Below are 25,781 nucleotides of genomic sequence, written 5' to 3'. Positions count from 1 at the left end.
AACCGAGGAGAAGAGATTAACTGTTTTAAAAATCAGTACGTTATTAAATATTAATTGATTTCACATCTTACCCACATCCTCACTTACATTGCACTGTTAAAGGGACACTGAACCCAAATTTTTTCTTTCGTGATTCAGATAGAGCATGACATTTTAAGCAACTTTCTGATTTACTCCTATTATGAAATTGTCTTCATTCTCTTGGTAGCTTTATTTGAAATGCAAGAATGTAAGCTTAGATGCCGGCCCATTTTTGGTGAAAAACCTGGGTTGTCCTTGCTGATTGGTGGATAAATTCATCCACCAATAAAAATTGCTGTCCAGAGTTCTGAACCAAAATAAAGCTTAGATGCCTTCTTTTTCAAATAAAGATAGCAAGAGAATGAAGAAAAATTGATAATAGGAGTAAATTAGAAAGTTGCTTAAAATTGCATGCTCTATCTGAATCGCGACAGAAAAAATTGGGTTCAGTGTCCCTTTAAGTTAACAGATTTTTTTATATAAAAATCTATTTAAAACTTTTATATAATGTTAGCGTTCTAAATGTACCTGTCACTTTAAAATATAGTAAGTGGTTAATTCTCGTTCCGGAGCTAAAGGGTATAAATTGCTCGCAAAAAGAAAATGGAGTCATCTTGATAAAGACTCTTTACTGAGCCGAAACGCATAGATTTGACTCCTGGAAATATCACATTAACGGATTACAAATATCTATCGATCTTGATAGATTCTGCAAACTTCCAAGAAAATTTAAGGAAACCAATTTTGAATGTCAGCGCTCTAAGGAGCCGACTCTCTGGTAGGTTACCATGGAGCATGTGAGTAATACACACAGCTGAGATTACCAGCCCTCACAAGGACAACACCGCTAGCTCACGGATGGTTCGGTAACCCAAGATTCAGAAAGTAACGTACCAAGACTGTCATAAGATTGCTATAACAATTGGGAAACAAACGTTTTATATCCTTGAGATGGGAATAGGGATTTACTTCTCCAATAGTGTGCACACACGTTTAAAAAAACGGCAATACTGATATACAGCTAAGAATAGCCAATACGTAACCACCGTAAATCAAAGTACGGTTGATACAAATAAATACCCCGGTTCTTATACAAAGTGAACGATATAATCGATACACTGATCATATGTATAGAGCTATTACTGGATACCTGATTATCACATTGATTTAGTGCAACACCAATTATAATTTGATTGACATGTTTATCCTACATTAGTTGACATTATATCCAATGCAGACTTTTTAATTAAATTGTAGAGCAACTGTTATTCAGCAATATTTTTTAATTGATTTACATAGCAAGGTAAACCTGAGATTTTATATTGTATACTTTATATTATTGTGGACACAATTGATTAAATTGTTTGTCTTCTCGTTTAACCATTAGATTTATTGTATTAAAATATGCATTTATAACAAATCTATCTGTGGTTTTTATTCTTATCCCAGCTCATCTGTATTTGAGCACCACTCTCATTACCTTTGGTAATCCATTTTTTTAAGTTTATATAAATTAACCGTTGTGGGAGAATAACGGGATACAGAGAGGTGGCTATTGGAATATATTTTACAGCTCTAGGGTTCGAGAGTCTAAAACATTCACATTTTTTAAGATGCAGAGTATCTTCTATGTATTTCTAAAAAGAAATTTCTATATATGTATATATCTATACCTATATATGATGATATAGATTTATAGATATAGATATATATTTTACCAAAAAAACAACAGATATATGTAGAAATATTTATTTACGAATAAATAGAACATATACTGCTATATGTTCCATGGCCAGACTGTTATCCGATGGACATTTGTGTGACAGATAATATTCCGACAGGCAAATGGCCAACAGAGAACCACAAGACGTGACCATAGTTAGGTTCCCAGAGGCCGGCTGAACTCGGAACATAGTCTCTCGGAGATATGTCTGACTGACAAATGTGCTTCGGCATTTGTCCGAGTACCGTGGAAAACATTGGAATGTGAAATATTCATATTTTAATGTTGTGTTAGTGCAAATGAGAATATAAGATCTGGCTTGCGCGATAATGGGCTATTTGACATCTATGGGGGAATACGTGAATGTGCATGCGATATTCAAGCTCGCGGTAGCAATAACCAGCCACTTGTAATGGCTATTTATTTACTGCACACCCGTAAACGGGCGCATTTGCCCATTTGCGGGAGTGCAATCAATTAGAGCTCCACTTGTAATCTAGCCCATAATGGGAGAGTGCACCATTGCATATATGGATCATATTAGTTAGAGGAGATGGACCATTCTGGCACTGAATCCATCAGGGCTACTCAGAAGGAGGATTCATCAAACATTATATTTCCTCCAGTCAAAAGTTTGTTGTGCAGAGGGGGGCGGAGCCGACTGCCGAAGCAGCAAGATGTATCTGTTCAGAGCTCCTGATGTTTATCTAAATATTTCTTTATATTGAGCAAACTAAAGATTTATATAATAAGCCTGACTTTTTATTGAGTTCTGGAGGGTAGAACTAACGCTTTAACGAAGCTGAAAATATAAGGGCAGACACTACATCAACGTTAGAACTCTTTCAGCCCGGTACAATAGCTGAAAAGGAAGAACCGCCATCTTAAGGAACATTCGTGCTCTCCTTCTCATACTGAAGACTTAGCTGTATGCCGCAATATGGAGGAGCAAATTGTGGATATGTTACACAGTTTAATGTCCGCTTTGGATGCTCATCGGTGCGACCTGGTCACAGTGCTTGCTACAGCTATGACCCGAGGCCAAGAGGTTCCGTTAGCCAGTAAAGCTGTAGACACCACTGCTGGAAGTATAACAGACGCACCAACTGTGAGTCTCGCTATACCCCAATCTCCTGTGCTCTCACATAGCGAAGCTAGAAGACAGTCTGAGCCTCATGGAGCAGAATCACCGGCATGCTACAATCTACTACGCTCCCTACAGCCCACTACAGCTAAAGAAGAAGAGACAAGCCCTCAGCAATGGGAAGATGGGACTCTACCTCGATGTTTCTACGCACTGGCGGACACTCAAAAGACTCGCAAGCAGGGCCGTGCTCAGATCTTGTAAGAGCCTTGATATCGGAGCTTGCTAATCTCCCTGTCAGATCGTGTGCTGAGTCAAGGCTGCTCACCGTAACTCCGTTTGACATCTGCGAGACTTTTCTAGCTGCCATGATGAGGAGGCCTTTAGATTGTTCCTCTCCTGAGGTCAAACTGCCATTATGGCACTACCGGCGACGAGCTGGACATGAGCGCTGCCCCTCTCACAAGTTGGTGGGAATTGGGTGAAACGGTGGGACATGTCACAGTGCAAGAGAGACTTTTGCCCCCAATATTTTGAAGTTCCTAATTCTCTTCATATAACGTTATGTTTTTACTGTCTTGTTATTCTGCCACAAGTTCCCTGTTATATTTTTTGTATGATGTTTACTAGCCCATCTAGACTTAAGGTTTTACATTCAGGCTCTCCCAGCTTTATGATATATCCCATATCCCTACATACACTCCCTGGAAACTGTTGTGTATCTATATATGTTTTAGAGAAACCAGCCTAAGTGATGACTATCACCTTATCTCCAGCAACTACTAGCATTTACTTTCGTTAGCTATTTATTTGACCATCTATAGCTCTATTAAGTTAAACCATTTATGTCCAAATATTGTGTGTTTAAATACTTGTCGCAACTGATCAATAGCTTATGAGATAGTTATTGGGGATATTGCTACTACACTGGATGAGGGCTGTAAGAGTCAATTAGTTAAAAGAGAATATTGCTGTTTACCATACCAGCTGCCATATACGGTACAAAAGTTCTGACTGGGGCTATTGCATAGCGGCTTGACACCAAACTAAGAGGCAAATAACTAGGAAGGTTGCTCTATTTATGATGTATTTCATAATAATTTCTCACACTTAGTACACTCCACAGATATAGCAGAATTAGGATGCAAAATGTAAAAAAAAAAAAATTTTTTTTATTTTTTTTACTCTCTTGTGCTCCTTCTTTCTGTTCTCAATGTTATGATGTATTCTGAAGCAAACAGTCTTATTAGGATATGAGTATAAATATATATTTAAATTTGGATATACTGTTGCAAAGTAATTTTATCAAATATATCAAATATAAAATTAGATATAACAAACTAATTAATATGGAAACATAGCTTATACTAGGAGTCGATGGGGCCCATTTATCAAGCTCCGAACGGAGCTTGTGGGCCCCTGTTTCTGGCGAGTCTTCAGACTCGCCAGAAACACAAATTATGAAGACAGCTGCTCCATAACCCTGTCCGGCTGCTCTGAGCAGTCGGACAGACATCGCCGCAAATCAACCCGATCTAGTACGATCGGGTTGATTGACATCCCCCTGATTGGCCGTGAGTCTGCAGGGGGTGACGTTGCGCCAGCAGCTCTTGTGAGCTGCTGGTGCAATGTTAAATGCGGAGAGCATATTGCTCTCCGCATTTAGCGAGGTGTTGCGGACCTGATCCGCAACACCTTTGATAAATAGGGGCCAATATGTGTTGTTTACTCACTCCTTTAAGTGAATTTATAGTGTTTTATTCTGTGATTCTCTGAGTGACTATATTTTTTTAATATGATAAATACCACTTTGGAGAAGATTTCCAGTTCTGAGCAATCATAGCGCTTCACTGTGTGAGCAACTGTTTCCTCCAGCTGGTTCCTTTTCTTCTTTGAAACCACGTTGCACTATTTCTTCTGCTCTTTGAAGTATCAACTTAGAAGACGCTACATTTGGAATTTATTCAGGACTACATCGTTCTATCCCTCGCTATTTGGACATTTCTTTATTTTAGGACTATGTATGTGCACAGTGTTGTTAAAGTGATGGTAAACTCTCCCCTTTTTAAAATCAGATCCGGAATGTATTTTAGATGGAGTTTAATTACTCGGTTGTAATGAAGATACACTAACTTTTTAATCTAGATATAAAATTCAAATACCCCACACTCCGCCGCCCACTTCAAAAGTAAATTTTTCTGCGAGCTAAAGGTTTGAATTGTTCTCCAATCAACACTATAGCTACAATAAAAGTGCCATATGGGGACTGATTGGAGAACAATTCAGACCTTTTGCTCACAGAAAGGTGAGGTATTTGAATTTCATATCGATATTAAAAAGCAGGTTATAGCGCATCTTTATTACATCTAAAATATCACTAAAACTACAGATCTGATTTTAAAAAGGGGAGAGTTTACCATCACTTTAATATCTTGTGTGGCAGATCTAGAGGGAAAGGGGGTGATTTTTCCATTTCCCGTGAACTAGCAGGGTGAGTTTCTACTCAAACCTATTTGTGGTTTTCATTTTGGATCTGATGTTCCCAAATAAATTCCTGAGATAGCGACCTTCAAAATGGGTACTCTAAACACTATTTTCCCTCTAGTACAGGAATGTTAGTTCATGTTGACTGTAGACCTGAAAGAGTCATATCTGCGCATCCTCGTTTACAGGTATTATATGAAATTCCTGAAGGATGCCTTTCTAGACAGGGATTACCAGTTTATTGTTCTGCCATGCACAGCCCTCAGAGCACCCACTAAAGCATTGGAGACTTTACTGAAGGTAGCTGACACACAGATCATTTAAGTTGCTTCTTATTTGGATGATATTCAGGTCCAAGTTTCATCCATTCAGCAGGCAGTTAAGCGCATAGAATCTTTACTTCCCAGTCATGTGAAGTCAGCCACATAAACGTACCAAAGAGCTCTCTGGTTCCAACCACATGAGTCTCCTTTATGGGGTCTAAAATAGACTCAGTTTCCATGACTCTAAAGTGCAGTTGAAAGCTTTATGCACCTTGTGCCAGGTTGAACCACACTCGTCTTACCAACTGTGGCTCAGTGCATGGAGTTGATGGTTGTTGCCTTATATGCCGTTTAATTTTCCAGATTTCATCTAAGGCTTTTCAATTCTCTTCTCTGTCTCAATGGAGCCGGAATCAATGAGAGTTTTTTTCACAGAATATTTACTTCCATCATGTCATGAGACCCTTGACTTGTGACAGACTCACAACTCCCTAGTTCAGTGGGCCTCCTTTCTGCATTTGACAATGATGTTGACAGATGCCAGTCTTCTGGTCTAGTTGGTGTCTGAATGTCTCTGAAGACAAGTAGTATGGTGAGGATACCAATAATTAGTCTGGGACTAAAAGTGATCTCCACGGCTCTTGTTGTCCCAGTCTCATGCGGGAACCTTTTATTTCATTCCATCCAGACATCTCAGCAGTGGATTATGTTGATCATTACAGAGGAACACACAGCTTCTTGGTGATGAGAGAGAAATCTGCATTATCAAGTGGACATAAACTCTTCAATGTGATCCTAACCATTTATGTTCCCACAATTACCAATCAGGAAGCAGACTTGTAAATCAGCATTCAACGAAGATGCTTCTTACTTGTAATCTTCTTTCTTTTGTGCTTTTCCCTATTGTAATAGTCAGAATGGAGCAGGAACAAGCATCAATCATTTTGATTGCTCTGGTTTGGCCTCACAGAACTTGGTATACAGATCTAGTTCAGACGTAGTGTTGCCTGTTGTGATGTTTGCCCCTCATAATTTCTGTATCAGGGTCCCTTATTCCATCAATATCTGCAGACCTTGACTTTGATTACCTGACAACTAAATAGATGATTCTATCTAAAATAGGCTGGTCAGATATGATTGACACCTTGGTTCCAGAGATATTTATCATAAAGTCAAGAAGACTTGCCTGGCTAGGTTTGCTACTAGCAGTTATTGGTGGAAGTCCTTTCAAATTCCAAGGATCCCACGGTTTCTCTAGGATAGTTGGAGAAGGGATTATAATCCATCTTTCTTAAGGGTCAGATTTCTGCTTTGTCTATACTATTCAACAGGAAGATTGCCAAAATTCCTGATATGCAGACATTTGTCCAGGCTTTGACCTAAATCAAACCTGTCATTAAACCTGCAACTCCACCTTGGAGTCTTGATTTGGTCTTGAGTGAGCTTCATATCTTTGAAACTATACACAACCTAGACATTCAGGTAAAATACTTGAAAGGTTCTCTTTCTGCTGGCTATTTATTAAGCTTGCTGTGTTCTTTTTTTGACCCTGCTAACTTTATAAGACTTTAAAAACTGGCTCAAGTCAAAGCTTACCTGGTAGCGGGTAACCTGAGCATATTACTGTTCAGTCGAATAAAACAATGGCTTCTTTTTGGGACTTTTGGAATTATGTTTCTCTTAACCAGACTTGCAAAGCAGCTACCTGGCATTCCTTGCATATGTTTGCTAAGATTTACCATTTCAATGTTGATGCTTTTTCCAAGACCCCCTTGGGCAGGAAAGATATGTGGGCTGACATGTCTGACTAGTCTCAGTCCCTGCCTGACATGTTATTCTTTACAGTCTGTGAGGAATGTGGACCTTTGCTATCAAGGGGTTAATATTTTTATGCTTTTAGTATCTATTTTTTATTAAAAAAAAATGTTTACTTTTTTTTTTTCTTTTAGTTGCACCAAAGTCGGTATAATTGAAACATGTCTTTAATTCAGGAGAGTGGTCTGTCTACAATTAACCTAGGGTCTTTGTAACAGAAGTAAGGAGGAGAAGTAAGGTAGCATTTAACTATTAATATAATATAGCTGTAGTATATTTATTAACTAACATGAGCTGAGCAGGGTTCATAGGGGCTTTTTGGGGAGCATTGATGTGATTGATGTCTCTGCCAATAAAATCATAGGACCACCTGTTATCTCATTGGGAAAATTTATGAACGAGGGATGAATTTACTATAGATAGCTTTTGTTTTGTTTTGGGTGTGGGGGTAATTTTGTGTGCTAGCTTTCTTACTTCTCACAAACGAGCAATACACTTTGTAAAAACACTATACAAATTAAAACAAAAAAGGCATCAAGTTCCAAAAATGTATCATAAGAGTGTTAAAATGGATTTAATTGGAATTTATGTGCTTGATTCTTTTTATGTACAGTAGAAACAGATAAATCTACTTCAAATGCAATATGTAACTTATAACAAGTAGCATTTGAATATTTTCTTTTGACCCAATAAAGAATATAATTTGTGTTTTTTCACATCAGCAGAACTGGACAGTATGTCCTCAGTTGGATCAATCTTCTGAGTTTCCCACCTATATTACTCCTCATGTCATGAATCTCAGTAGCTTCACCAAAATAGTTAAACGTTTGACGATGCTGCATCCAGAATCCAGCAGGTAGGAGACAAATGTTGCATTTTAGGGCTATATAGCTTAGCATTTACATGTTTAACTTTTTTTTTAAAGTCCATGTTGTTTATACCTGCTAGATCATTGGTTTTTTTTTCTTTCTAGTGACACGGTCCACGGATCATCATAATTACTGTTGGGAATATCACTCCTGACCAATAGGAGGAGGCAAAGAGCACCACAGCAAAGCTGTTAAATACCACTCCCCTACCCACAATCCCCAGTCATTCTCTTTGCTTGTATCAATTGCAAGGAGGTGGTAAAGTTAGGTGTCTGATTCTTCAATCAAGAGTTTGTTTTTAAAGCAGAGCAGGTTTGCTCTGATCTTTTCATGGGGTCTAGCCGTAGTCCATGTCAGTCTCTTCACTAGAGCAGTGGTTGCTTTTAAGCATTTGGGAACTTTTGGGGTATTATCCTCACTGTGCCTCCCAAGTAGTTTGTTGCTGCCCTTTTTTTGTAAGCCTGAGTACGTTTACTCAGTCTTATCTCTTTTCCACAGGTCCATGTAAGGGAAGATGCCTTTCAAGCCTTTTGAGCTGCCCTGCTGCTGGGAAGTTTATCATGGAGGTAAGTGCTAGTTCTCTTTTCTGATGGAGCAGAAAGTTGGGAACTTGTATAAGTTATTTGGGATATTATTCCTGCTTGTGTTTTTTATGTGGCAGTTAGTGGGGCACTGCGAGAGGATTTTTTATTTTGTGTTTGGGCACATTTATTAGGTCTCAGATTTTGGTAGTTGTTTGCTGTGCTGGGCAGCTGTTTCTCAGTCTAGTTAGTGTCATGCCAGCCAGGAGGTTGTGTAGGTACGCCCATGATGGGCGGGGCTTGTTTGGCACGGTTTTGTATTGTGTGTTTTTCTTCTATGTTACTTCCGGGTATCGGAAAAGTGAGACTTTCCTTGAGGTTGCAGTCTGTGCAAGCGGTCATTTGTTGGAGAGGGGTTGAGTCCGGATAGTTTTGGCTGACAGGAGTGGTAATTTTTCCTCCAGTATCCAGGAGGCCAGGTAGGCACCTCAGCAAAGCTTGCTGAGGTGTAGAGGTGCTTGATTTGATTTAGGCATTTTTTCTGAAAGTGCTTAAAACTGAATAAGATATTTTTATTATTTGTTTTATTCATTGTGGGGAAAGATGGACCAAGAGGACCTGCAAGCTGTTACTTGTACTTTATGTCTTGATGCAGATGTGGAACCACCAATCCCTTTTTGTTCCTCATATATTGAGAGAACACTGCATTACAGGGATAGGCTTCTTGAATCTGAACCATCATTATCTAAGGAGGATGTTGTTCAGGGGTCTCCTGTTCAAGCTATTCCGCAGCTTTCTCCACAAACGTCCCAATCCTTATCCTCTTCGGTGCCCTGCGTTTCAGGTTGGATTTTCATTGCAAGACATGGGTACTCATATATCTTCGGCAGTATCTGAGGCTTTGTCTGCTTTTCCTATGTTGCAGGGGAAGTGCAAAAGGAAGTATAAGGTTTCTGAAAGTTATGTTGAATGTTTCTTCCCATAGGTCTGAGGAGGAAGATACTTCTGTAGCGTCTGAGGGTAAAGTTTCAGATTCTGACAGTGTAATTCCTTCTTCTGATTCTGAGGTTGTTTCCTTCAGGTTTAAGCTAGAGCACCTCAGTGTGTTACTTAAGGAGGTTTTGGTTACCTTGGATGACTGACACAACGGTCATAGTTACTCCTAAGAAGTCTAGTAAGCTTAATACGTTTTTTGATGTTCCGCTGTGGAAGTGTTTCCTGTTCCAGATCGTGTTTCAGATATTATTGCACGGGAGTGGGAGAAGCCTGGGATTCCCTTTTCCCATTCTCCAATTTTTAAGAAGATGTTTCCAATTGCTGATTCTATCAAGGAATCTTGGCAGACAGTTCCCAAGGTGGAGGGAGCAATTTCCACCTTGGCTATTGAGGGCAGCTGTTCCTTTAAGGATCCTATGGATAAGAAGTTGGAGGCATTGCTTAAAAGGATGTATGTTCACCAGGGGTTTCAATGGCAGCCTGCAGTGTGTATTGCTACCGTCACCAGTGCAGCATATTGGTTTGATGCGTTGTCTGATTCTATTCAGCAAGATACTCCTCTTGAGGAGATTCAGGATAGGATCAAGGCTCTGAAGTTGGCTAATTCCTTTATTGCGAATGCTTCTTAACAGGTTATCAAGTTGGGAGCAAAGATTTCTGGCTTTGCTGTACTGGCCAGCAGAGACTTATGGTTGAAGTCTTGGTCTGCGGATGTGTCCTCTAAATCTAAGATTTTGTCCATTCCTTACAAGGGTAAGACCTTGTTTGAACCGGGTTTAGCTGAGATTATTTCTGATATCACGGGAGGGAAGGGGCATTCTTTCCCTCAGGATAAGAGAAATAAACATAAGGGTCGTCAGAGTAATTTTCATTCCTTTCGTAACTTCTCTGGTAAGTCTTCCTCTTCCTCCTCCAAGCAAGAACAGGCTATGCCCTCTTGGAAGTCCAATCAGTCCTGGAGCAAGAGGAAGCAATCTTAGAAGCTCGTTGCTGATTCCAAGTCAGCATGAAGGGTCTGCCCCGATCCATGAGTGGATCTTGTGGAGGGCAGCTTGGGTTTGGGATGTCCCGGATCCCTGGGCGGTAGACATCGTTTCCCAGGGATACAAGCTAGAGTTCAAGACTTTTCCTCCCAGGGGCAGGTTTTCTTCTCTCCAGGTTATCTGTAGACCCGATAAAAAGAGAGGCGTTCTTACATTGTGTTCAGGATCTTTCCGACATGGGAGTGATAGTTCCTGTTCCCATTCAGGAGCAGGGTCTGGGATTCTATTCCAATCTGTAGTTCCATAAAAAAGAGGGAACTTTTAGACCTATTTTAGATATCAAGAGCGTAAACAAGTGTTTCAGAGTTCCGTCTTTCAAGATGGAAACTATTCGTTCCATTCTTCCTTTGGTTCAGGAGGGTCAGTTCATGACCACAGTGGATTTAAAGGATGCGTATCTGCATATTCCCATCCACAGGGACCATCACAGGTTTCTGAGGTTTGCAATCTAGACAAACATTTTCAGTTTGTGGCTCTTCCATTTGGTCTTGCAACAGCTCCCAGAATTTTGTTAAAGTTCCTGGGAGCGTTGGCGGTGCTCCGGTTGAGGGGTGTTGCAGTGCCACCTTATCTGGACGACATTCTGGTTCAGGCGCCATCTTTTCAACTAGCAAGCTCCCAGACTGAGTTTTTGTTGTCTTTTCTGCTCTCCCACGGTTGGAAGGTGAATTTAGGAAAAAGTTCCTTGATTCCGGCTACAAGGGTGGTATTCTTGGGAACCATCATAGATTCTCTAGAAATGAAGATTTTTCTGACAGAAGCAAGAAGAACGAAGATCTTCAACTCATTTCTTGCTCTTCATTCCTTTCTTCGGCCGTCAGTGGCCCAGTGTATGGAGGTTATTGGTCTGATGGTGTCAGTCATGGACGACATTCCGTTTGCTCGGTTCGATCTCAGGCCTCTGCAGTTATGCATGCTCAGACAATGGAACAGGGATTATGCGGATCTGTCTCCAAAGATTGTTCTAGATCAGGAGACAAGAGATTCTCTTCCTTGATGGTTGTCCCAGGATCTTCTTTCCCAGGGAACCTATTTTTGCAGACCTACCTGGGTGATTGTGACCAAGGATGCCAGTCTGCTGGGATGGGGAGCTGTCTGAGGCTCTTTAAAGGCTCAGGGTCTATGGACTCGGGAGGAATCGGTTCTTCCCATAAATATCTTAGAGCTGAGGGCAATATTCAAAGCTCTTTTGACTTGGCCTCAGCTTCAGCCCAGTTTATCAGGTTTCAGTCGGACAATATAACGTCAGTGGCTTACATCAATCATAAGGGAGGAACTCAGGAGTTCCTTGGCCATGACAGAGGTTGCCAGAATTATCCAGTGGGCAGAGACCCACAATTGTTGTCTGCCTGCGATCCACATTCCAGGGGTGGACAATTGGGAAGCGGATTTTCTGAGCAGACAGACTTTTCATCCGGGGGAATAGGAGCTTCATCCGGAGGATTTGTTCAACTTGATCCTCAAGTGGCGTCAGCCGGAGCTGGATCTCATGGGATCCCACCAGAATGCCAAGCTTCTAAGGTACAAGTCGAGATCAAGGGACCCTTAGACTGTACTGATAGATGCTCTGACAGTTCCGTGGGATTTCAGTCTAGCATATGTTTTTCCTCCGTTAGCTCTCCTTCCACGGGTCATTGCTCGAATTAGACAGGAGAGGGTGTCGGTGATTCTCATTGCTCCGGGGTGGCCTCGCAGGATCTTGTATGCGGATCTGGTGGAAATGTCATCTTTTCCACCTTGGAGTCTTCCGTTAAGGAAGGACCTTCTTCTTCAGGGGCCCTTCCTTCATCCAAATCTCGTTTCTCTGAAACTTACTGCTTGGAGAATGAACGCTTGATATTATCTAAGCGTGGTTTTTCTCAGTCGATTATTAAGACTATGATTTAGGCTTGTAAGCCTGTGACTAGAAAGATTTACTATAAGATATGGCATAAATATCTGTATTGGTGTGAATCCAGAGGCTACTTTTGGAGTAGAGTTAGGATTCCTAGGATTTTGTCTTTTCTCCAGGAGGGTCTGGAGAAGGGTTTATCTGCTAGTACCTTGAAGGGTCAAATTTCTGCTTTATCTATTTTGTTGCACAAGCATCTGGCGGATGTGCCAGATTTTCAGTCTTATATAAGATAAAACAGAATGGAGGGGTGCCTCATGTGTGGTATCATCTATTAATTAACAAGTCACAGAACTATTGCCAAATGGGTACTCACAAATTTGGAGAGCACACTTATGTGCTGGTAGGGGCGGGCTGCAGAATTAGAAAGGTGTGACAGCTCACCCACTTTAAGGCGCTCTTGGCGTAAGATGGTGGTGCTATAAGGGAGACAAGAAATACGGGCACCACATGTGCAGACTATTAATGGTACAACCACAACAGATTCCTTAATATGGAGGGTACTCACATATTCCCAGAGCACACCAATGTGCTTGTAGAAGCAGGCTGCAGATTGGTAGAGGTGTGGCAGCTCACCCAAACTCTAGGTATCCTGATATTTGTATGATAATGTGTTCCCTCAGGTGCTGGACTGGTCTCTCATAGGTGAACAATGGCAGATGGTGGGTAGAAATGAATCCACTCAAAGGATAAAAGATATATCCAAATTTATTTAAAAAAGCATAAAAGTTTAAAAACAACAGCACAATGATTGCTGATGAGAGTGGATAACAGGGTGTCCAATAATCACCCAATCATGCAACGCGTTTTACGGTTCACAGACCGTTTCATCAGGCATAAAAAATCATAATAAATCATGCTAACCTTCACTGCCTTATATACCTCACTAATGAACAGAACCAAACACCTCTTTTTGCTGGAGAATGATTGATGTGGTACACCTGTGTGGGTTAGTCCAAATCACTGGCCTAGAGGTGAAAAATCCCTCTTGACTCTGTAAACACTCACCTATGTTTGCATTTATTAATCTATTCTCTGCAGTACAATTATCTGGTGGAATAAACTTCATAACTAATCATTGTTATTAAAAAGCTCCAAACTGGTGAACATGTAAATAGGTTCCCTTACTGGGATAGATGATCACTCCCACCCCTTTTATTTTACACATTTGAGGTGGTATAACCCTTCCAAAGATATTTTGGGAGTCTGTATTTGATAACACTATGATTGATGTGGTACACCTGTGTGGGTTAGTCCAAATCACTGGCCTAGAGGTGAAAAATCCCTCTTGACTCTGTAAACACTCACCTATGTTTGTATGTATTAATCTATTCTCTGCAGTACAATTATCTGGTGGAATAAACTTCATAACTAATCATTGTTATTAAAAAGCTCCAAACTGGTGAACATGTAAATAGGTTCCCTTACTGGGATAGATGATCCCTCCCACCCCTTTTATTTTACACATTTGAGGTGGTATAGCCCTTCCAAAGATATTTTGGGAGTCTGTATTTGACAACACTATGATTGATGTGGTACATCTGTGTGGGTTAGTCCAAATCACTGGCCTAGAGGTGAAAAATCCCTCTTGACTCTGTAAACCAGGGGTGTCCAAACTTTGCTCTCCAGAGGTTTTGGAACTACATTTCCCATGATGCTCACCTAGATAAAATGCTGGCTGAGCATCATGGGAAATGTAGTTCCAAAACCTCTGGAGAGCAAAGTTTGGACACCCCTGCTGTAAACACTCACCTATGTTTGCATTTATTAATCTATTCTCTGCAGTACAATTATCTGGTGGAATAAACTTCATAACTAATCATTGTTATTAAAAAGCTCCAAACTGGTGAACATGTAAATAGGTTCCCTTACTGGGATAGATGATCCCTCCCACCCCTTTTATTTTACACATTTGAGGTGGTATAACCCTTCCAAAGATATTTTGGGAGTCTGTATTTGACAACACTATGTAATGAAAAGTTATATTGAAATTCGTGTCAATTTAAATGTTTACTTCAATTTGTCTAGTTTAAACTACTAGTAGCAACTAAAACTGTATAATTCCTACTTTGTTATGAACACATACAGATAGTATAGCGGTTCTATGTTGTTATTTATTAGCCTGAACACTCTTATTCTATTCTATATAATGAACGTTGTGTCTTGTGTTTCTATTCGCCGGCATTTGTTTCATTCTCTGGCTAATCGCCTACCAAAATCTTTATATAATACAATACATGGCCTAACTTCTTTATATAATACAATACATGGACTAACTTGACCAAATGACATTTCTAAATTCTTATTAAGTTTACAAGTGAGTATATTCCTAATAACTGGTATATGTCCAGGGGGATATAATTGATTCCAAAAAAACGCAAGTTGCGTTATGCAATATAGGATAAAGGATGATAGACTAAACCTATAAAGTGAAATGTGAGGTGTAGTGAATGTGTATGGAATGTCATCATGCTGACAGGGGAAGTATTCACCATAAAAAATAGGATAGATTGTGGCACAGATTATGTTATTTACGTATTGACCTGCAGATGTGGCCTTCAATATTTGGGCCGCACCTGCAGGAAGATACGCACGAGATGGAGTGAGCACTTAAGAAATATCAAAAAACAATCACTCAAACATAGTATTTCAAGACACAGCACCATCCAACATTATGGACATCAACACACCTTTTCTATTACTCCACTCGAACACATCCCCCACAAAATAGGTTATAATAGGTACACCCGTCTACGCCAGAGGGAAACATATTGGATTTATAAATTCCAGTCTCTGTTTCCCTCCGGCTTAAATGAAGTTATCAATTTGGCAGCTTTTTAGTTTAGTTCACCCCTACATACACTTTAGTCACCCCTTTAGTCATACTATCTACTATTCTCCATATTGTCTATTACTCTTGTTCCCCAGTCCTGGCACTCATTATTACGATATCCCCGTGATAGATTTTCTATCCAATTATCCTTTTAATAGATTTTTTTTTTTTTTCCCTACCAAGATCTTCCAGATTACCACTATAAATTCATCACTAAGTTTTTCACGAGTATCACTATGAGATTAGACTACAATCCATTATCATATTAAGATATTTCCCGTTCAACCTCTCACAGATTAATCTTCCCTTTTAGTCCATTTTATTAATTCGTTAACTAAGTTATTTTTTTTTTATTTTTTTTTTCTCACTCCAGTATTTTTCCCCCCATTTTCTCCATTATTCCAGCATGATGACATTCCATACACATTCACTACACCTCACATTTCACTTTATAGGTTTAGTCTATCATCCTTTATCCTATATTGCATAACGCAACTTGCGTTTTTTTGGAATCAATTATATCCCCCTGGACATATACCAGTTATTAGGAATATACTCACTTGTAAACTTAATAAGAATTTAGAAATGTCATTTGGTCAAGTTAGTCCATGTATTGTATTATATAAAGAAGTTAAGCCATGTATTGTATTATATAAAGATTTTGGTAGGCGATTAGCCAGAGAATGAAACAAATGCCGGCGAATAGAAACACAAGACACAAAGTTCATTATATAGAATAGAATAAGAGTGTTCAGGCTAATAAATAACAACATAGAACCGCTACACAATCTGTATGTGTTCATAACAAAGTAGGAATTATACAGTTTTAGTTGCTACTAGTAGTTTAAACTAGACAAATTGAAGTAAACATTTAAATTGACACGAATTTCAATATAACTTTTCATTACATAGTGTTGTCAAATACAGACTCCCAAAATATCTTTGGAAGGGTTATACCACCTCAAATGTGTAAAATAAAAGGGGGGGGGGGGGATAATCTATCCCAGTAAGGGAACCTATTTACATGTTCACCAGTTTGGAGCTTTTTAATAACAATGATTAGTTATGAAGTTTATTCCACCAGATAATTGTACTGCAGAGAATAGATTAATAAATGCAAACATAGGTGAGTGTTTACAGAGTCAAGAGGGATTTCTCCAACATAGGTGTGTCCGGTCCACGGCGTCATCCTTACTTGTGGGATATTCTCTTCCCCAACAGGAAATGGCAAAGAGCCCAGCAAAGCTGGTCACATGATCCCTCCTAGGCTCCGCCTTCCCCAGTCATTCTCTTTGCCGTTGTACAGGCAACATCTCCACGGAGATGGCTTAGAGTTTTTTAGTGTTTAACTGTAGTTTTTATTATTCAATCAAGAGTTTGTTATTTTAAAATAGTGCTGGTATGTACTATTTACTCTGAAACAGAAAAGAGATGAAGATTTCTGTTTGTAAGAGGAAAATGATTTTAGCAACCGTTACTAAAATCGATGGCTGTTTCCACACAGGACTGTTGAGAGGAATTAACTTCAGTTGGGGGAACAGTGAGCAGACTTTTGCTGCTTGAGGTATGACACATTCTAACAAGACGATGTAATGCTGGAAGCTGTCATTTTCCCTATGGGATCCGGTAAGCCATTTTTATTACAGAAAGAAAAAAAGGGCTTCACAAGGGCTTTTTAAGACTGTAGACATTTTCTGGGCTAAATCGATTTATATATAAACATATTTTATACTCCATAGCCTTGAGGAATTATTTTAATCTTGGGAATTATGTAAAATAACCGGCAGGCACTGTATTGGACACCTTATTCTCTAGGGGCTTTCCCTAATCATAGGCAGAGTCTCATTTTCGCGCCTCTATTGCGCACTTGTTTTTGAGAAGCATGACATGCAGATGCATGTGTGAGGAGCTCTGATACATAGAAAAGACTTTCTGAAGGCGTCATTTGGTATCGTATTCCCCTTTGGGCTTGGTTGGGTTAAAGCTTCCAAATTTGGTGTGCAATACTTTTAAGGCTTTAAGACACTGTGGTGAAATTTTGGTGAATTTTGAACAATTCCTTCATACTTTTTCGCAATTGCAGTAATAAAGTGTGTTCAGTTTAAAATTTAAAGTGACAGTAACGGTTTATTTTAAAACGTTTTTTGTACTTTGTTATCAAGTTTTTGCCTGTTTAACATGTCTGAACTACCAGATAGACTGTGTTCTGAATGTGGGGAAGCCAAGGTTCCTTCTCATTTAAATAGATGTGATTTATGTGACACAAAATTTAGAGAAAATGATGCCCAAGATGATTCCTCAAGTGAGGGGAGTAAGCATGGTACTGCATCATCCCCTCCTTCGTCTACGCCAGTCTTGCCCACACAGGAGGCCCCTAGTACATCTAGCGCGCCAATACTCCTTACTATGCAACAATTAACGGCTGTAATGGATAATTCTATCAAAAACATTTTAGCCAAAATGCCCACTTATCAGCGAAAGCGCGACTGCTCTGTTTTAGAAAATACTGAAGAGCATGAGGACGCTGATGATATTGGTTCTGAAGGGCCCCTACCCCAGTCTGAGGGGGCCAGGGAGGTTTTGTCTGAGGGAGAAATTTCAGATTCAGGGAAAATTTCTCAACAAGCTGAACCTGATGTGATTACATTTAAATTTAAATTGGAACATCTCCGCGCTCTGCTTAAGGAGGTGTTATCCACTCTGGATGATTGTGAGAATTTGGTCATTCCAGAGAAACTATGTAAAATGGACAAGTTCCTAGAGGTCCCGGGGCCCCCCGAAGCTTTTCCTATACCCAAGCGGGTGGCGGACATTGTAAATAAAGAATGGGAAAGGCCCGGTATACCTTTCGTCCCTCCCCCCATATTTAAAAAATTGTTTCCTATGGTCGACCCCAGAAAGGACTTATGGCAGACAGTCCCCAAGGTCGAGGGGGCGGTTTCTACTCTAAACAAACGCACCACTATACCCATAGAAGATAGTTGTGCTTTCAAAGATCCTATGGATAAAAAATTAGAAGGTTTGCTTAAAAAGATGTTTGTTCAGCAAGGTTACCTTCTACAACCAATTTCATGCATTGTTCCTGTCACTACAGCAGCGTGTTTCTGGTTCGCTCAATAATGATTCTTCTTCTTATGAGGAGATTATGGACAGAATTCATGCTCTCAAATTGGCTAATTCTTTCACCCTAGACGCCACTTTGCAATTGGCTAGGTTAGCGGCGAAAAATTCTGGTTTTGCTATTGTGGCGCGCAGAGCGCTTTGGTTAAAATCTTGGTCAGCGGATGCGTCTTCCAAGAACAAATTGCTTAACATTCCTTTCAAGGGGAAAACGCTGTTTGGCCCTGACTTGAAAGAGATTATCTCTGATATCACTGGGGGCAAGGGCCACGCCCTTCCTCAGGATAGGTCTTTCAAGGCCAAAAATAAACCTAATTTTCGTCCCTTTCGCAGAAACGGACCAGCCCCAAGTGCTACGTCCTCTAAGCAAGAGGGTAATACTTCTCAAGCCAAGCCAGCCTGGAGACCAATGCAAGGCTGGAACAAAGGAAAGCAGGCCAAGAAACCTGCCACTGCTACCAAGACAGCATGAGATGTTGGCCCCCGATCCGGGACCGGATCTGGTGGGGGGCAGACTCTCTCTCTTCGCTCAGGCTTGGGCAAGAGATGTTCTGGATCCTTGGGCACTAGAAATAGTCTCCCAAGGTTATCTTCTGGAATTCAAGGGGCTTCCCCCAAGGGGGAGGTTCCACAGGTCTCAATTGTCTTCAGACCACATAAAAAGACAGGCATTCTTACATTGTGTAGAAGACCTGTTAAAAATGGGAGTGATTCATCCTGTTCCTTTAGGAGAACAAGGGATGGGGTTCTACTCCAATCTGTTCGTAGTTCCCAAAAAAGAGGGAACATTCAGACCAATCTTAGATCTCAAGATCCTAAACAAGTTTCTCAAGGTTCCATCGTTCAAAATGGAAACCATTCGAACAATTCTTCCTTCCATCCAGGAAGGTCAATTCATGACCACGGTGGATTTAAAGGATGCGTATCTACATATTCCTATCCACGAGGAACATCATCGGTTCCTAAGGTTCGCATTCCTGGACAAGCATTACCAGTTTGTGGCACTTCCGTTCGGATTAGCCACTGCTCCAAGGATTTTCACAAAGGTACTAGGGTCCCTTCTAGCGGTGCTAAGACCAAGGGGCATTGCAGTAGTACCTTACTTGGACGACATTCTGATTCAAGCGTCGTCCCTTCCTCTAGCAAAGGCTCACACGGACATTGTCCTGGCCTTTCTCAGATCTCACGGGTGGAAAGTGAACGTAGAAAAAAGTTCTCTATCTCCGTCAACAAGGGTTCCCTTCTTGGGAACAATAATAGACTCCTTAGAAATGAGGATTTCTTTCATATAATTAGCAAGAGTCCATGAGCTAGTGACGTATGGGATATACATTCCTACCAGGAGGGGCAAAGTTTCCCAAACCTTAAAATGCCTATAAATACACCCCTCACCACACCCACAATTCAGTTTTTACAAACTTTGCCTCCGATGGAGGTGGTGAAGTAAGTTTGTGCTAGATTCTACGTTGATATGCGCTCCGCAGCAAGTTGGAGCCCGGTTTTCCTCTCAGCGTGCAGTGAATGTCAGAGGGATGTGAGGAGAGTATTGCCTATTTGAATGCAGTGATCTCCTTCTAAGGGGTCTATTTCATAGGTTCTCTGTTATCGGTCGTAGAGATTCATCTCTTACCTCCCTTTTCAGATCGACAATATACTCTTATATATACCATTACCTCTGCTGATTCTCGTTTCAGTACTGGTTTGGCTATCTGCTATATGTAGATGAGTGTCCTGGGGTAAGTAAGTCTTATTTTCTGTGACACTCCTAGCTATGGTTGGGCACTTTGTTTATAAAGTTCTAAATATATGTATTCAAACATTTATTTGCCTTGACTCAGAATGTTCAACTTTCCTTATTTTTCAGACAGTCAGTTTCATATTTGGGATAATGCATTTTAATTTAACATTTTTTACCTTAAAATTTGACTTTTTCCCTGTGGGCTGTTAGGCTCGCGGGGGCTGAAAATGCTTCATTTTATTGCGTCATTCTTGGCGCGGACTTTTTTGGCGCAAAAATTCTATTTCTGTTTCCGGCGTCATACGTGTCGCCGGAAGTTGCGTCATTCTTTGACGTTATTTTGCGCCAAAAATGTCGGCGTTCCGGATGTGGCGTCATTTTTGGCGCCAAAAAGCATTTAGGCGCCAAATAATGTGGGCGTCTTATTTGGCGCGAAAAAATATGGGCGTCACTTTTGTCTCCACATTATTTAAGTCTCATTTTTTATTGCTTCTGGTTGCTAGAAGCTTGTTCTTTGGCATTTTTTCCCATTCCTGAAACTGTCATTTAAGGAATTTGATCAATTTTGCTTTATATGTTGTTTTTTTCTTTTACATATTGCAAGATGTTCCACGTTGCAACTGAGTCAGAAGTTACTTCAGGAAAGTCACTGCACAGTACTGGAGCTACCAAGCTAAGTGTATCTGCTATAAACTTTTGGTATCTGTTTCTCCAGCTGTTATTTGTATTGCATGTCATGTCAAACTTATTAATGCAGATAAAATTTCCTTTAGTACTGTTACATTACCTGTTGCTGTTCCGTCAACATCTAATTTTCAGAGTGTTCCTGATAACATAAGAGATTTTATTTTTTAAATCCATTAAGAAGGCTATGTCTGTTATTTCTCCTTCTAGTATACATAAAAGTCTTTTAAAACTTCTCTTTTTTCAGATGAATTTTTAAATGAACATCATCATTCTGATACTGATAATGGTTCTTCTGGTTCAGAGGTTTCTGTCTCAGAGGTTGATGCTGATAAATCTTTGTATTTGTTCAAGATGGAATTTATTCGTTCTTTACTTAAAGAAGTGTTATTTGCATTAGAAATAGAGGATTCTGGTCCTCTTGATTCTAAATGTAAACGTTTAAATAAGGTTTTTAAATCTCCTGTAGTTATTCCAGAAGTGTTTTATCTCCCTGATGCTATTTCTGAAGTAATTTCCAGGGAATGGAATAATTTGGGTAATTTATTTACTCCTTCTAGACGTTTAAGCAAATTATATCCTGTGCCATCTGACAGATTAGAGTTTTTTGAGACAAAAATCCCTAAGGTTATGGGGCTATCTCTACTCCTGCTAATGTACTACTATTCCTACGGCAGATAGTACTTCATTTAAGGATCCTTTAGATAGGAAAATTGAATCCTTTCTAAGAAAAGCTTACTTATGTTCAGGTAATCTTCTTAGACCTGCTATATTTTTAGCGGATGTTGCTGCAGCTTCAACTTTTTGATTAGAAGCTTTAGAGCAACAAGTAACAGATCATAATTTTATAGCATTATTATTATTCTATAACATGCTAATAATTTTATTGGTGATACCATCTTTTGATATCATTAGAGTTGATGTCAGGTATATGTCTCTAGCTATTTTAGCTAGAGAAGCTTTATGGATTAAACTTGGAATGCTGACATGTCTTCTAAGTCATCTTTGCTTTCCCTTTCTTTCCAGGGTAAATAATCATTTTAGTTCCTTTCCTTACAAGGAACAAAAGCCTGATCCTTCATCCTCAGGAGCGGTATCAGTTTGGAAACTATTTCCAGTTTGGAATATATCCAAGCCTTATAGAAACCTATAGCCAGCTCCTAAGTACCTATGAAGGTGCGGCCCTTATTCCAGCTCAGCTGGTATGGGGCAGATTACGTTTTCTTCAAAGAAATTTGGATCAATTCCGTTCTTAATCTCTGGTTTCAGAAACATTGTTTCAGAAAGGTACAGAATTGGCTTCAAGTTAAGGCCTCCTGCTAAGAGATTCTTTTCTTTCCCGTGTCCCAGTTAACACAGCAAAGGCTCAGCATTTCTGTAATGTGTTTCAGATCTAGAGTTGGCTGGAGTATTTTTGCCAGTTCCAGTTCTGGAACAGGGGCTGGGGTTTTATTTTATCTCTTCATTTGTACCAAAGAAGGTCAATTCCTTCAGACCAGTTCCGGATCTGTCATTATTGAATCGTTATGTTAGGATACCAACATTCAAGATGGTTACTGTAGGACTATCCTGCCTTTTGTTTAGCAAGGGCATTATATGTCTACAATAGATTTACAGGATGTGTATCTGCATATTCCGATTCATCCAGATCACTTTTAGTGTCTGAGATTCTCTTTTTAGACAAGCATTACCAGTTTTGTGGCTCTACCGTTTGGCCTAGCCTCAGTTCCAAGAATTTTTTTCAAAGGTTCTCGGTGCCCCTTTTTTCTGTAATCAGAGAATAGGGTTTTGGTATTTCCTTATTTGGACGATATCTTGGTACTTGCTCAGTCTTCTCATTTTCGAAGAATCTCATACGAATCGACTTGTGTTGTTTCTTCAATTTCATGGTTGGAGGATCAATTTACCATTCAGTTCATTGATTCCTCAGACAAGGGTAACCTTTTTAGGTTTCTAGATAAATTCAGTGTCTATGACTCTGTCCTTGTCAGACAAGAGAAGTTTAACATTGATATCAGCTTGTCAAAACCTTCAGTCACAATCATTCCCTTTGGTAGCCTTATGCATGGAAATGTTGGGTCTTAGGACTGCCGCATCAGATGCGATCTCCTTTGCTCGTTTTCACATGCGACCTCTTCAGCTCTGTATGCTGACCCAATGGTGCAGGGATTACTCAAAGATATCTCAATTAATATCTTTAAACCGATTTTACAACACTCTCTGACATGGTGGACAGATCACCATCGTTTAGTTCAGGGGGCTTCTTTGTTCTTCCGACCTGGACTATAATCTCAACAGATGCAAGTCTTACAGGTTGGGGAGCTGTGTGGGGGTATCTGACGGCACAAGGGGTTTGGGAATCTCAGGAGGTGAGATTTCCGATCAATATTTTGGAACTCCGTGCAATTTTCAGAGCTCTTCAGTCTTGGCCTCTTCTCAAGAGAGAGTTGTTCATTTGTTTTCAGATAGACAATGTCACAACTGTGGCATACATCAATCATCAAGGAGGGACTCACAGTCCTCTGGCTATGAAAGAAGTATCTCGAATTTTGGTTTGGGCGGAATCCAGCTCCTGTCTAATCTCTGCGGTTCATATCCCAGGTATGGACAATTGGAAAGCGGATTATCTCAGTCGCCAAACGTTGCATCCGGGCGAATGGTCTCTTCACCCAGAGGTATTTCTTCAGATTGTTCAAATGTGGGAACTTCCAGAAATAGATCTGATGGCTTCTCATCTAAACAAGAAACTTCCCAGGTATCTGTCCAGATCCCGGGATCCTCAGGCGGAGGCAGTGGATGCATTATCACTTCCTTGGAAGTATCATCCTGCCTATATCTTTCCGCCTCTAGTTCTTCTTCCAAGAGTAATCTCCAAGATTCTGAAGGAATGCTCGTTTGTTCTGCTGGTAGCTCCGGCATGGCCTCACAGGTTTTGGTATGCGGATCTTGTCCGGATGGCCTCTTGCCAACCGTGGACTCTTCCGTTAAGACCAGACCTTTTGTCTCAAGGTCCTTTTTTCCATCAGGATCTGAAATCCTTAAATTTAAAGGTATGGAGATTGAACGCTTGATTCTTGGTCAAAGAGGTTTCTCTGACTCTGTGATTAATACTATGTTACAGGCTCGTAAATCTGTATCCAGAGAGATATATTATAGAGTCTGGAAGACTTATATTTCTTGGTGTCTTTCTCATCATTTTTCTTGGCATTCTTTTAGAATACCGAGAATATTACAGTTTCTTCAGGATGGTTTAGATAAGGGTTTGTCCGCAAGTTCCTTGAAAGGTCAAATCTCTGCTCTTTCTGTTCTTTTTCACAGACAGATTGCTATTCTTCCTGATATTCATTGTTTTGTACAAGCTTTGGTTCGTATAAAGCCTTTCATTAAGTCAATTTCTCCTCCTTGGAGTTTGAATTTGGTTCTGGGGGCTCTTCAAGCTCCTCCATTTGAACCTATGCATTCATTGGATATTAAATTACTTTCTTGGAAAGTTTTGTTCCTTTTGGCCATCTCTTCTGCCAGAAGAGTTTCTGAATTATCTGCTCTTTCTTGTGAGTCTCCTTTTCTGATTTTTCATCAGGATAAGGCGGTGTTGCGAACTTCTTTTGAATTTTTACCTAAGTTGTGAATTCCAACAACATTAGTAGAGACATTGTGGTTCCTTCATTATGTCTTAATCCTAAGAATTCTAAGGAGAAATCGTTGCATTCTTTGGATGTTATTAGAGCTTTGAAATATTATGTTGAAGCTACTAAGTCTTTCCGAAAGACTTCAAGTTTATTTGTTATCTTTTCCGGTTTTAGAAAGGCCAGAAAACTTCTGCCATTTCTTTGGCATCTTGGTTGAAATCTTTAATTCATCTTGCCTATGTTGAGTCGGGTAAGACTCCGCCTCATAGGATTACAGCTCATTCTACTAGGTCAGTTTCTACTTCCTGGGCGTTTAGGAATGAAGCTTCGGTTGATCAGATTTGCAAAGCGGCAACTTGGTCCTCTTTGCATACTTTTACCAAATTCTACCATTTTGTTGTATTTTCTTCTTCTGAAGCAGTTTTTGGTAGAAAAGTACTTCAGGCAGCGTTTTCAGTTTGAATCTTCTGCTTATGTTTTTTCATTAAACTTTATTTTGGGTGTGGATTATTTTCAGCAGGAATTGGCTGTCTTTATTTTATCCCTCCCTCTCTAGTGACTCTTGTGTGGAAAGATCCACATCTTGGGTAGTCATTATCCCATACGTCACTAGCTCATGGACTCTTGCTAATTACATGAAAGAAAACATAATTTATGTAAGAACTTACCTGATAAATTCATTTCTTTCATATTAGCAAGAGTCCATGAGGCCCGCCCTTTTTTTGTGGTGGTTATGATTTTTTTGTATAAAGCACAATTATTCCAATTCCTTATTTTATATGCTTTCGCACTTTTTTCTTATCACCCCACTTCTTGGCTATTCGTTAAACTGAATTGTGGGTGTGGTGAGGGGTGTATTTATAGGCATTTTAAGGTTTGGGAAACTTTGCCCCTCCTGGTAGGAATGTATATCCCATACGTCACTAGCTCATGGACTCTTGCTAATATGAAAGAAATGAATTTATCAGGTAAGTTCTTACATAAATTATGTTTTTTCTGACAGAGGCCAGAAAATCAAAACTTCTAAACTCTTGTCAAATACTTCATTCTGTTCCTCTTCCTTCCAT

The sequence above is a fragment of the Bombina bombina genome, chromosome 1 (assembly GCF_027579735.1).
Source record: "Bombina bombina isolate aBomBom1 chromosome 1, aBomBom1.pri, whole genome shotgun sequence".
Taxonomy (NCBI): domain Eukaryota; kingdom Metazoa; phylum Chordata; class Amphibia; order Anura; family Bombinatoridae; genus Bombina; species Bombina bombina.
The sequence above is the reverse complement of the archived record's forward strand: the minus strand, read 5'-3'. Positions refer to the sequence as shown.